The sequence below is a fragment of the Leuciscus leuciscus genome (assembly GCF_965113295.1).
Source record: "Leuciscus leuciscus genome assembly, chromosome: 25".
NCBI classification, from domain to species: Eukaryota; Metazoa; Chordata; class Actinopteri; order Cypriniformes; family Leuciscidae; genus Leuciscus; species Leuciscus leuciscus.
In genome coordinates, this window is record NC_138724.1 from 137,720 (window position 1) to 151,696 (window position 13,977).

Consider the following 13,977-nt stretch of genomic DNA (forward strand, 5'->3'; position numbering starts at 1 on the left):
TCCCGCCAAAGTCTTATTTGATCGGTGAGTAATGTAGATGAACGGCTGCGTTTGTGACAGGGCGCATGTTTTAACTAAAAGAACGACCAGAGAGAGAGAGAGAGCCGGTCGCGCGCGCGCACTCTCTGTGTAAACAACTTCTCGTTAGCTTTTGGCGCTTTTTTTTTTTTTAAAGTTAGCTTGCTGCTCATGGTTCATGTTCAGTTTCCATGTTATTTTAGCTGTACACGAGAGAATATGTCAATTTGGGATACTAAACTGCACGTAAACCGATAGCAGCATGGCATAGAGTTCTGAGTCTGACTGGCTAACTTAGCTCTTTGCTAACTAAGTTAGCTTGTCCATATAGCAGCTTGCTACGGGGTTCACAATCATGCAAGGTGGGTTTAAAGGTGAATTGTCTAATTTATAAATGTGCGTCGTGAATGTGACACCTAACGTAACAACGTTACCAGGCAGAGGAGAAGGACGATGAGGTGATTAGATCTAAAGTTAACGTTACGAGGAAGCACACTAAAAAAAAAAAAAAAATTCGGAGGGTTCTGTTAGAAATGGTTAATGGTATTCTCATTCTCAGATATTTTATACATTTGAAATATAAAATCGGTTGATACAAATTGGGCCTGAAATTTTATACAAATGATTGATTTTATTTTTATTTTGCAGTATTATTCATGGATTTCATCCGGTCCCTTTCCACAGGTGTATTAATCAAGCACAATGCAGTCTGCATTCATAATCTAGGTGCTTGATTTTATACACCTGTGGAAAGGGACCGGATGAAACCCATGAATTGGATTCGGATGAGAATATCAGGGGTAATCGTTTTCTCTTAATTTATTATTGCAGTTTAAAAATTAAATTCTTTAACTTTATATATTTTATTTTACGTTACCTCTGTATAAGCGTCAAGATATATACCCCCTTCAATAATGTACGAAGGAAGCTGCAGCCCATTGAGGACACCAGCATGTTGCACAATACTGGTGAGTACTGATGACAACTTAAACATAATATTGTGTTGTGTACAACATAAGTCACAGGCTTATTCATGTGTTTTATCTAATAAAGATTGTGCCATGTCTAGCCAAGTGGAGCGTCCTGGCAGTGAAATGTCCACTCCTGGTAAGTACTTTTCCCCCTGCACAAAACATTGCTCTGCACAAAGTCACACTCCATTCAAGACAAGTAGTTTTTTACTGCTTGTGAATAATCTATTTTAAATATATACAGTGCTGGTCAGAGTTATTTAAGCCGCTTAATTAAGAGTGAGAAGAACCTACTCATCTTGAATGGACCAAAAAAAGCGAATGTTTTAGTTTCATCTTTCCATAGAACGTTTGTAAAAGTAACTGACACTACTGGACCTTCAAACGGGCAGCGTTCTATGGTCAGAGTCTGGTCGTCCCTCTGCCCGTTTGAAGTTCCAGTAGTGTCAGTTACTTTTACAAACGTTCTATGGAAAGATGAAACTAAAACATTCGCTTTTTTTGGTCCATTCAAGATGAGTAGGTTCTTCTCACTCTTAATTAAGCGTAGTAATGACTCCAGTATTTCATTATTAATTTAGTATAGGCAACATGACCGTACTTACTGGCTGACTCATGTGTTTCAGACTCTAAGTCAAACTTTGAATGTCTTGTGGAAGCCTTCTCTGACCCGGAGAAATGTGCAGCCAGATTTCAGCGCAAGGAAATTTCCAGTGAGTATTCACTTTATCTGTTGCCCCAACCTTTATTTCTTTTTTCAGTGGAAAATAAATTTAGTTTTGAGGAATAACATTTCAGTATTTTTCTACAGAGATTGGACTTTAATGGCAACCAACAATCCCAATGTTCAAAGAAGGTTCAAATGTCTGTAATGCCAGCAGACTAGCACAAGACAAACAATTGTTTAAAAAATACATAAATGTGTATATATAATTTTATAAAATGACAGATGGTTTTGCTAGATAAGAACCTGATTTCTCGACTGGGATTGTGTAGAGACTCTGAAGCTGCATTGAGACGGACATTTGAACCGTCTTGGAACATTGAGATCTTTGGTTGCCATTAAAGTATATGCCATTAAAAATATGGAAATGTTTTCCTTAAACTTAATTTCTTTTCCACTGAGGAAAGACAGACATGGATATCTTGTCACTCAGTGTGAGTAAATTATCAGGAAATTTTCATTTTGAGGTGAACTAATCCTTTAAGGCTGATTTATACTTTTGCGTCAGACCGAAGCCCGAGCCTCTACGCTATAGGCTACACTGTTTCATTTATACTTCTGCATTGTTGTCCCTGTTGACGCACAATTACACATGCAGAAAGAAGCCTGTGAAACCCGAGGGAGGCGTTCTAGACCAATCACAGCGCTTCTGTCCACGTAAAATTGACGCATTGTTACATTTTGGGTGGGGTGCACGTCAGGGTGTGCTAAAGGGTACGCTATGTACACAGCCTACTCTGTAGCTACAGCGGGAGGTCGACGCATAACTATAAATTGGTCTTTACTTACTGCTTGAGAATCAAGTTTGGTAACAGTTTATTTTATTGGCTTAATGACATGTTTCAGACAGTCTTGCTTAGAAGAGCAGAGTGTGGAAATTCGTACCTTTTTGTCTGATTTCAATAATTGTAAATTTTTGAATAATCTTTGTTTTTTTCGCCCTTAAGATGCTAGCGCACCTCTGAGCAAAGACCTGTTGACACCCAGTAAGTATTCATCTCATCGGTCACTTTTGTATTTTGTCAGGCCTTGTGAAATGTAAGAATATTCTGTTTTTCATGATTTCATCATAAAGCAAGAGGTCATGGGAGTGATGGCTATTATTTGTTTAATAATTGTAAATAATCCTGTAATTTACAGGAAGCAGTATGCCATCTTCACAACTCTGAGACAAATTGTGGGCGCTACGAACTGGAGCAAGGTAAAAAATAAAATAATCTTACATTCTTTTATTTTTTTACTTTCATAAAAACTTACAAACATTTTAAAGGTAAGATTCAAAGAATATGCTTTAATTCTCTTGTATAAGAAAATAGATCCGTTATAGATACCGATCTTAATCATACATTTTGTTTCCATAGAGTAACCTCGCCTCATAACGAGGGCGTAACCTCACATTTACTCAGAGCTATGTCTGCAAGTCCAGATTTTCATGACGCTGATCATGACGACATTGTAAGTAACTTTTACTATTTTCTCCTTGTTTCATTTTACTGTGACTTGCGTTGTTTTTATTCATATCACTCTCATTTAATTGTTTTCCAGCTGCCTGTAAGACGTACTACGAGACAGTACGCAGGAACTTCAGGTACAAACAACCAGATCTGGCATTGCAGGCCGAAGCTGTGAAGAGTTCAGCTCGGAGTCGAGCGAGAAGAAAGAGGGTACGATTTTTAGTCAATGTGACTATTTTTCACGTGCATTAATAGATGTTTTGTGTCCATACACAGTGCATCACAGTACTGATTGTCTGTATTGGTTGTTTTTACAGCTGCTAGAAGCGAGACGGTGTGCTAGGTGAGGATGACGTGGGCATTTGGAAGTGCGCCACCATAGATCTGATGTCCGATGAAGTTCAACCACCAGCCAGGAGCTCACAGAGCTCTGTGCTACGCTGCAGTCGAGATTAGAGGCGACTCCTAAATACAGGGCAACGCACCACAGACGTTTTCAAAGTGGATCGAATTCAGAGAGAACGCCGCTAGTCACCTACAGCTCCGAAGCTGAAAACAGACACTGAGCTTCCAATTTGTTGTGTGTGCAGATGATCTATGCTTTGTACATAGGTGTATATTGTTTTGTGTTTGTGCTAATAAAGCTCTTTCTTTGAATAAACAGCATGTCCCTGGCAAATTTTCCTTTCCTTTATAAATTCATGTCCTTGATGGTAATAATAGTGTACTCCATAGGTTAACAATGACATGAATATACCACAGAATAGCATATTATGAATATAAAAAAAAAAATTATATATCATAATTTATATAAATATTATAATTTTTTGAATTTATGAATATAAAAAAAAAAATTATATATTATTATTTATATGAATATTATAATTTTTTGAATTTATAATGAGCGAGGGTGACCAATAGTAACAGATCTGCCAACCAATCACGAGTGATTTTTCTTGTTTAAGCCACGTGGGTTCAACCAATAGTGAGTGAGGAAATTCAAGCCTTTCTCTGGCGGGAGCTGCTATTCATATGGTAATTAGAGCCATTCACACCTCCGGCGCGAGCGCTCTGCATACGTCATGGTTCGTTTCCGACAATATTCGGCACAGACGAACGCGACGTTCACATGCTGTAAATTGTCGTTAACTGCCGAAAATTAGGGAGATTTACGGCCGTTTACGGGGTCGGAAATCCCAATTTTCATGCAGTGCCATTTGCAGATGGCAATCGATGAGGCCCGGCAAGCGAGGGAGCAGGAAGCGGCCTTAAGGACGGAGGAAAATGCACAAACTGCTGCATTCAATCAAGCCTTCCTCAACGTCATGGGGATGCTTGTACAGGCGATGAGTGGCCGACAAGAACAGAACTCTCTGCCCGACTAAAACCTCCCAAGTCCATACTTCACGGAAATAGTTTTTTTTTTTTTTTTACTTGTTTTTCTGTGAATAATTTTTATACTACATAAGTTTGTGCACAACGTTTAAAGTTTGCTTAGTGTACATATTTTACTTAAAATTTTTTTTATATATGTCTTATTTATTTTTTGTATATATATATTTTTTGCACTACATACATTAGCACAACATTTAAAGTTTGCTTGGTGTAAATTTTTTTTATTTGTGTTTATATATATATATATATGTCTTTATATTTTCTTTATTTATATACATTTTTTGCAGTACATACATTTGCACTTTGTTTAAAGTTTGATCTCTTTACATTTTTCTTCAATAAAATTTACTTGTCAGACGTGATTTACTTGTACTTTCCTTTTTGATGCTTTAATATTTCATGAGCATGTAATATAGCTAATTATACATGTAAGTGATAAATAATGATACAAACCTGTTGTAAAACCCCTTACTGGACAGCTCCAATTTTGGCAAGTGAGGCATACATAATAAAATAAAAAGGTTGCTGTGACTTATGAGCAGTGAACTTTTTATTTTGGGTGTCATGTATGCCCCACTTGAATAGAGTCTATTCTGAATAGAGACATAACCAACATATATTAAGAAAGCCAAGTCTACAAGTAAGAGTTTACAGTTCAAGACTCAGAATTAATCAGACTGTTATTAATATTGAGATGTATAAGCTCATAAATAAAAAATATATGTATTAAATGTATACAAATATTATGTGAATGTACTAGGATAACAACCACAACTAGTGTAGCCACAAGTGGGTTCATGCTCCATTTTAAATCTGAAGATATCTTTGATACTATACATGAATAATCCACCTATTATTTTAAGTCTTGTTAGAAAAAAAAATAAAAAAATATATATATCTTATGTAAATTCTTTTAACAATATATATATCTAAAAAAAATATATAAAAAAAAAAAAATATATATATATATAATAAAAATATATATACCTTATGTGAATTCTTTTAACAAATTAAAGTATGTATAGAATAGGTCTTGCAGCAGGTGGATTAGAGCAACAGGTATCATCAAGCTACATGTCACAATTTAAAAGATTAATAGTACACTTTTACTTAAAACTCACTTTAAACCACCATTGAGTATATGTATCATATTCCGCTCGCGGTTTAAAATAGTGTTTTGACATAAAATGAATAGAAATGTTATTCTGTATGACAAAATATAAAAAAAAACATGTGATAATTATTTCTCCAAATATGCACGCAATTGGATAAGAGCCCTGATGGATGCTGTATATTGCATGTAAATGAACACAAATAAACCTGAGAAAACATGATTGACTGCATTATGAGTGATGATTACTATTCAAAATATCAAATGTTACAGATTAATAATTTTGCACTCCTGGAATAAATTAAGAATTTAATGTCACTGCAAAGCAGATTTATCATAAACAGTGGTCAAATATCAAAGCTGGGGTCTTAAATATTTATAATGATGCTATTTATTATTAATATTATATTTATTTATAATAAATGGGTTAATAAATATGCAAGGGAAACTTCTTCAAATACTGCACACACGTTTATTGACAACACACTTTACAGAACAGACATAGTCAACTATTCAAGTAACGCATCAGAGCCTCACGGACATCCCTGCCCTCCTCCTCTACAGGCTGTGCCAGTCCCAGCACAGGCTCTGCTGCTGTAGGTGGATCCCATGCACTCTCATAGGCCTCTCCATGACTCTCACAAAGGTTATGTAGAGCACAGCATGTCAGCACCATAGATTTCACAAGGTCGACCGCACAGTCATTTCTTTTCATAAGGCAACGCCATCTTCCTTTTAATCTACCAAAAGCATTTTCAACCACTACACGTGCTCTGGAGATTTTCACGTTGTAGACCCGCTGTTCCGCTGTTAGCCGTCCAGTGTCAATGAATGGTTTTAAGAGCCAGTTCTGTAAGGGATAGGCAGAGTCTCCAAGGATGTAGTAGCCAACATTCACCCCAGCAATGTTTTTGGTGCTAGCTGGTATGTGGTTTCCACGGCTTGCCAACTCCCACAGTGTGGACAGTCTCAAAACCCGAGCATCATGTAGGCTTCCAGGCAGACCTGTGAAAACATTCCAGAAAAGTCCCTTTCCATCCACAACACCTTGAAGAATGATGGAGTGCCAGCCTTTACGGTTGAAATAGTCACAGTGATAGTCTTGTGGTGCTATTATGGGTATATGTGATCCATCAATAGCACCAATACACTGTGGGAGTCCCCATCTGTTCTCAACGTAGGCAGCCATTTCTTTAAACCTCTCCTGATCTGGAAAACGAATTTGTTCTGGTACCAACAACGTCTCTGCTGCAGCACAGAACTCCTGAACACACCGACACGCAGTTGAAATGCTTGCTCCAAAAAGATGTCCAACACTTCTGTACTCAGAGCCGGTTGCAAGCTTCCACAGTGCAATAGCTACTCTCTTCTTTAGAGGTACACACACGCGGAAGTTTGTGTCCCGTCTCTCCATCGCAGGACGCAGTTTGTTGCACAAGTGGATAAACGTTTCTTCCGACATTCTAAAGTTCTCCAACCACTGCGTGTTTGTAAAACCAGGAACAATCACATCCCACCACTCAGAAGCTCTGTTAAATGTCCAAACAGATGGTCTGTGGCGGCGACTTTGCGAAATATGATACATCTGAAATACACAGATTACACATTTTAATACATAAAATTGGCAGCTAAATTCATTATATGCTTTGTGACGATATAGCGATTGAGACCCTAAACAAGATTAGCGTACCCCCGTGCGCCGTCGGGCAAACCGAGTGATGTCGTCATCTTCGCTTCGTTGTAAGAGTTCCCTGACTCTTTTGGTTTTTTTAGCAGTAATTTGTTTTGCTGCCATCAGCCTCATTTTAAACACATTTCTCCGTCTTGCAGTTAAAAACATCCACATGCCGAGAATCAAGAACACCATCCCCTCGACAGGCTCCATTCCTGTGTTGTGCGTTTGAAATGTGGCGCGTTTACGATGATGTCATGGCAGTAGAGGCGGCAACTATAACGATCAGTCCCACCCACTTTAAAGCGGTTCAAAACTGCAGTGGAAAAGCAACCGAGCTAAAGCGAACCGAACCGTGCCGTACCGAGCCGAGTCGTACCACGCAGTGGAAAAGCGAAGCGAGCCGAACCGTTCCGTGCCGAGTCGAACCGTACCGAGCCGAACCGAGCCGTACCATGCAGTGGAAAAGCGCCATATCTATCTTTCTTTCTAACTAATCTATCTCTTTCATTCTAACTAATCTTTCTTTCTAACTAATCTATCTTTCTTTCATTCTAACTAATCTATCTATCTTTCTTTCTAACTAATCTATCTTTCTATCTAATCTTTCTTTCTAACTAATCCATCTTTCTTTCTTTCTTTCTATCTTTCTTTCTAACTAATCTTTCTTTCCTTTCTAACAAATCTTTATTTTTTCTTTCTTTCTAACTATCTTTCTTTTTTTCTTTCTTTCTTTCTAGCCAATCTTTCTTCTCTCTTTCTAGCTAATCTTTCTTTTTTCTTTTTCTTTCTTTCTAACTAATCTTTCTTTTCTTTCTTGCTTACTTTTCTTTTCTTTCTTTCTAACTAATCTTTCTTTTTTCTTTCTTTCTTACTTTCTTTTCTTTCTTTCTAACTAATCTTTCTTTTTTTCTTTCTTCTTTCGTTCTAACTAATTTTTCTTTTTTTCTTCCTTACTTTTCTTTCTTTCTTACTAATCTTGCTTCTTTCTTTCTTTCTTTCTTTCTTTCTTTCTTTCTTTCTTTCTTTCTTTCTTTATACCTAATCTTTCTTTTTTTCTAACTAATCTTTCTTTCTTTCTTTCTAACTTTTCTTTCTTTCTAACTAATCTTTCTTTCTATCTTTCTTTCTTGCTTTCTAACTAATCTGTCTTTTTTTCTTTCTTCCTAATCTTTCTTCCTTTCTAGCTAATCTTTCTTTCTTCTTTCTTTCTTTCTTTCTTTCTTTCTTTCTTTCTTTCTTTCTTTCTTTCTTTCTTTCTTTCTAACTAATCTTTCTTTTTTTCTTTCTTCTTTCATTCTAACTAATTTTTCTTTCTTTTTTCTTCCTTCTTTTCTTTCTTTCTTACTAATCTTGCTTTTTTCTTTCTTTCTAACTAATCTTTCTTTCTTTCTTTCTTTCTTTCTTTCTTTCTTTCTAACTAATCTTTCTTTCTTTCTTTCTTTCTTTCTAACTAATCTTTCTTTCTATCTTTCTTTCTTGCTTTCTAACTAATCTGTCTTTCTTTCTTTCTACCTAATCTTTCTTTCTTTCTTTCTTTCTATCTATCTTTCTTTCTATCTTTCTTTCTTTCTTTCTTTCTTTCTAGCTAATCTTTCTTTCTTTTTTCTTTCATTCTTTCTTTCTACCTAATCTTTTTCTTTCTTTCTTTCTTTCTTTCTTTCTTTCTTTCTTTCTTTCTTTCTTTCTTTCTAACTAATCTTTCTTTCTTTCTTTCTAACTAATCTTTCTTTCTATCTTTCTTTCGTGCTTTCTAACTAATCTGTCTTTCTTTCTTTCTACCTAATCTTTCTTTCTTTCTTTCTTTCTTTCTTTCTATCTTTCTTTCTTTCTTTCTTTCTTTCTTTCTTTCTTTCTTTCTTTCTTTCTACCTAATCTTTCTTTATTTTTTCTTTCATTCTTTTTTCTACCTAATCTTTCTTTATTTTTTCTTTCATTCTTTCTACCTAATCTTTCTTTATTTTTTCTTTCATTCTTTCTACCTAATCTTTCTTTCTTTCTTTCTCTTTCTTTCTTTCTTTCTTTCTTTCTTTCTTTCTTTCTTTCTTTCTTTCTTTCTTTCTTTCTTTCTTTCTTTCTTTCTTCTTTCTTTCTACCTAATCTTTCTTTCTTTCTTTCTTTCTTTCTTTCTAACTTTTCTTTCTTTCTAACTATTCTTTCTTTCTAACTAATTTATCAATCAAAATTTATCTTTATTTTTTCTTTCATTCTTTTTTTTCCTAATCTTTCTTTATTTTTTCTTTCATTCTTTCTTTCTACCTAATCTTTCTTTCTTTCTTTCTTTCTTTCTTTCTTTCTTTCTTTCTTTCTTTCTTTCTTTCTTTCTAACTTTTCTTTCTTTCTAACTATTCTTTCTTTCTAACTAATTTATCAATCAAAATTTATCTTTCTTTATTTTTTCTTTCATTCTTTTTTTTCCTAATCTTTCTTTATTTTTTCTTTCATTCTTTCTTTCTACCTAATCTTTCTTTATTTTTTCTTTCATTCTTTCTTTCTACCTAATCTTTCTTTCTTTCTTTCTTTCTTTCTTTCTACCTAATCTTTCTTTCTACCTAATATTTCTTTCTTTCTTTCTAACTAATCTTTCTTTCTTTTTTCTTTCTTTCTAACTAATCTTTCTTTCTTTTTTCTTTCTTTCTTTCTTTCTTTCTTTCTTTCTTTCTAACTTTTCTTTCTTTCTAACTATGCTTTCTTTCTAACTATTCTTTCTTTCTAACTAATTTATCAATCAAAATTTAAACTACTTTAAACTTCAAACTACTTCAAACTTCTAACTATTTTAAACTTCTAACTACTTTTATCTTCTTCAAACTCTCTGATCCGGCTTTCTCAAGCCAACTTAAAGTTTGTCTCAACAAACTTTTTTTTCTAGTTAAGTTGGCTTGAGAAAGCCAACTTACTGAAATCCTATTTAAACTTATTATTAAGTTGGCTTGAGAAAGCCAACTTACTGAAATCCTATTTAAACTTATTAAGTTGGCTTGAGAAAGCCAACTTACTGAAATCCTATTTAAACTTATTAAGTTGGCTTGAGAGAGCCAACTTACTGAAATCCTATTTAAACTTATTATTATTATTAAGTTGGCTTGAGAAAGCCAACATATTGAAATCCTATTTAAACTTATTATTAAGTTGGCTTGAGAAAGCCAACTTACTGATATTGTACTTAAACTTATTATGTTGGCTTGAGAAAGCCAACATATTGAAATCCTATTTAAACTTATTAAGTTGGCTTGAGAAAGCCAACATATTGAAATCCTATTTAAACTTATTATTAAGTTGGCTTGAGAAAGCCAACATATTGAAATCCTATTTAAACTTATTAAGTTGGCTTGAGAAAGCCAACATATTGAAATCCTATTTAAACTTATTATTATTATTAAGTTGGCTTGAGAAAGCCAACATATTGAAATCCTATTTAAACTTATTAGTGGTGCTTTTTCAAAGCAACACTAGTGTTATTGTCACTCATACTTATTATTCTTCTTCTTCTTTTTCTTATTATTCCGGACAAAAGTTTGGCGCGTAACTCGCCCCGCATCGTTTGTCACAGACCCATGAGTGAGGCATCAAATCGACCGGCTCATTGAGGAGAGGTGTGCTATGACTTTTCTAAGCGATCGGGTGTACGATGTTCGCACAGCGGACGAAAAAGCGGCCAAAAAAGTCCCATTGACTTTACATGGGGAGTTCTAAAAACATTTGAATCCCAACTGCCGTTTTCACACACACCACTCCAAAGGGCCTGACACCCCTGCGTTTCTCTCCCTCTCTCTCTCCCTCAGAGGATTTATATTATCAAGCAGCCAATAAGTAATGGCCTAAAATCTTCATAGCCACACCCTAGCAACCAGTTACAGCACCCTAGCAACCACTCTGAGCTCCCTAGCAACCACCCTAAACCAATAAATAATATAAAACAATTTTTTTTTACATTTTTTAAAGCAATATCACACTCGTAGCCTTGCGATATTGCTCCATGCTTGTGCCTATTCGGCCATAGGCACGAGGCCGTAGGCCGAGTGCCGTACTAAAGGAACTCGTTATTAAAGATTTTAAGAACTCTATAAAAACTCCATAGTAACCATATTTGACAACTACCAACCACCTAGTAACACCATAGCAACTACCAAAAATACCTTAGCAACCACCCTGAACACCCTAGCAACGTCTAGAAATGCTCTAGTAACCACCAAAAAACTCTAGCAACCACCCAGAACACCCTAGCAACTGCCTAGCAACCACCCAGAACACCTAGCAACTGCCTAGTAACCACCCAGAACGCCTAGCAACCACCCAGAACACCCTAGCAACTGCCTAGCAACGCCCTAGCATCCACCCAGAATACCATAGCAACTGCCTAGCAACACCATAGCAACCACCTAGCAATGCCCTAGCAACCACCAAGAATACCCTAGCAACTGCCTAGCAACCACCAAGAATACCCTAGCAACTGCCTAGCAACCACCCAGAACACCTTAGCAACACCATAGCAACCACCCAGAAAACCCTAGCAACCACCACCTGGCAACAGCATCTTGCTAAAAACATGCTAGCAACATACTAATCATGCTAGCATCATGCTAGCAACATGCTAATCAAGCTAGCATCGTGCTAGCATCATGCTAATCAAGCTATCAAAATGCTAATAATGCTAGCATTATGCTACCAACATGCTAATCAAGCTAGCATCATGCTAGCAACATGCTAATCATGTTAGCATCTAGCTAAAAACATGCTAGCAACATGCTAATAATGCTAACATCAAGCTATCAACATGCTAATCAAGCTAGCATCATGCTAACATAATGCTACTCATGTTAGCATCATGCTAACAATATGCTAATTAAGCTAGCACAATGCTATTCAAGCTAGCATCATGCTAACAACATGTTAATCAAGCTAGCATAATGCTAGCAACATGCTAATCATGTTAGCATCTAGCTAAAAACATGCTAGCAAAATGCTAATCATGCTAGCATCATGCTACCAACATGCTAATCATGTTAACAACATGCTAATCATGCTAGCATCATTCTAACAACATGTTAATCATAGTAAATCATGCTGGAATGTGGTAAATCATCTTAGAAACATGGTAAATCGTGGTAAATAATGCTAAAACGTGGTATATCATGGTATCACAACATGTTAATTGTGTTAGCATCTGCCCAGTGGCGAGTTTTGCCACTGCAAGCACCACTTCACATTTTCTTCAGGAAATGTACATTCTAGTTAAGTTGGCTTGAGAAAGCCAACATATTGAAATCCTATTTAAACTTATTAAGTTGGCTTGAGAAAGCCAACATATTGAAATCCTATTTAAACTTATTAAGTTGGCTTGAGAAAGCCAACATATTGAAATCCTATTTAAACTTATTATTAATATTATTATTAAGTTGGCTTGAGAAAGCCAACATATTGAAATCCTATTTAAACTTATTATTAATATTATTATTATGTTGGCTTGAGAAAGCCAATATATTGAAATCCTATTTAAACTTATTATTATTATTATTCTTCTGTACAAAACTATTGACTCAAACTCGCCCTAGAGCTTTAACTCTACATACTCCAAACTCGGCTCAGACACTCAAACTGATCTGAAGTTTTATGCTATATCTTTTCAGACTGATCGGACTTACGGTTTTCCTACAAATGACGATCAAAACTCGGAAAAACTCCCATTGACTTAACATTGGGCATTCTAAAAAAATTCAAACTCACCAACCGACAAAAATTCAAATCTAAATCCCTTGAAAACTAAATCAAACTGCCATTCTATATATATTAGCCAATGAAACTCATTTAAACTAATAAACTCTAATTTCATACACTTATAAACTAATTAACTTAAATTTAATAACTAATTAACTAATAAACTCATGAATTCATAGACTTATGAACTCTTAAACTCATAAATTAATAAACTCTGAACTCTAAACTCATTTAAACTTATAAACTCTAAACTCAAAAACGTGTACACTTATAAACTCATCAATTTATACACTTATAAACTCTAAACTCATAAACTCTGAGTGTGTGTGTGTGTGTGTGTGTGTGTGTGTGTGTGTCTGAGTGAGTGAGTGTGTGTGTGTGTGTGTGTGTGTGTGTGTGTGTGTCTGAGTGAGTGTGTGTGTGTGTGTGTGTGTGTGTGTGTGTGTGTGTGTGTGTGTGTGTGTGTGTGTGTGTCTGAGTGTGTCTGAGTGTGTGTGTGTGTGTGTGTGTGTGTGTGTGTCTGAGTGAGTGTGTGTCTGAGTGAGTGTGTGTGTGTGTGTGTGTGTGTGTGTGTGTGTGTGTGTGTGTGTGTGTCTGAGTGTGTCTGAGTGTGTGTGTGTGTGTGTGTGTGTGTGTGTGTGTCTGAGTGAGTGTGTGTCTGAGTGAGTGTGTGTGTGTGTGTGTGTGTGTGTGTGTATCTATCTATCTACCGCTCTGAATACCATAGCAACCACCCAGAACACCCTAGCAACCGCCTAGCAACCACCCAGAATACCCTAGCAACCACCCAAAACACCCTAGCAACCACCCAGAACACCCTAGCAACCGCCTAGCAACCACCCAGAATACCCTAGCAACCACCCAAAACACCCTAGCAACCACCCAGAACACCATAGCAACTGCCTAGCAACCAC

At 35.9% G+C, this 13,977-nt stretch overlaps 4 long non-coding RNA genes across 8 annotated transcripts in view; 3 read left to right on the forward strand and 1 right to left on the reverse strand.

Moving 5' to 3' along the window:
- Positions 1 to 13,977, forward strand: part of LOC309490610 — a 261,199-nt gene that overhangs the window by 30,520 nt on the left and 216,702 nt on the right. The gene's annotated exons all lie outside the window — the stretch shown is intronic.
- LOC309490634 overlaps positions 1 to 13,977 on the forward strand; it is a 245,127-nt gene that overhangs the window by 17,946 nt on the left and 213,204 nt on the right. The window lies entirely within an intron of this gene.
- The window catches only part of LOC309490638, an 85,501-nt gene that overhangs the window by 4,748 nt on the left and 66,776 nt on the right, over positions 1 to 13,977 (reverse strand). The window lies entirely within an intron of this gene.
- LOC309490944 lies at positions 796 to 3,830 on the forward strand. Of its 4 annotated transcripts, none has more exons than XR_014202891.1 (8): positions 796 to 818; positions 907 to 986; positions 1,072 to 1,125; positions 1,616 to 1,702; positions 2,661 to 2,699; positions 2,854 to 2,914; positions 3,075 to 3,377; positions 3,485 to 3,830. It is a non-coding gene; the product is annotated as an uncharacterized lncRNA (long non-coding RNA). The 4 variants fall into 4 exon arrangements; XR_014202893.1 differs by lacking the exon at positions 796 to 818 and having other exon boundaries at positions 868 to 986; positions 3,075 to 3,172; positions 3,259 to 3,377; XR_014202894.1 differs by lacking the exon at positions 796 to 818 and having other exon boundaries at positions 870 to 986; positions 3,075 to 3,168; positions 3,259 to 3,377.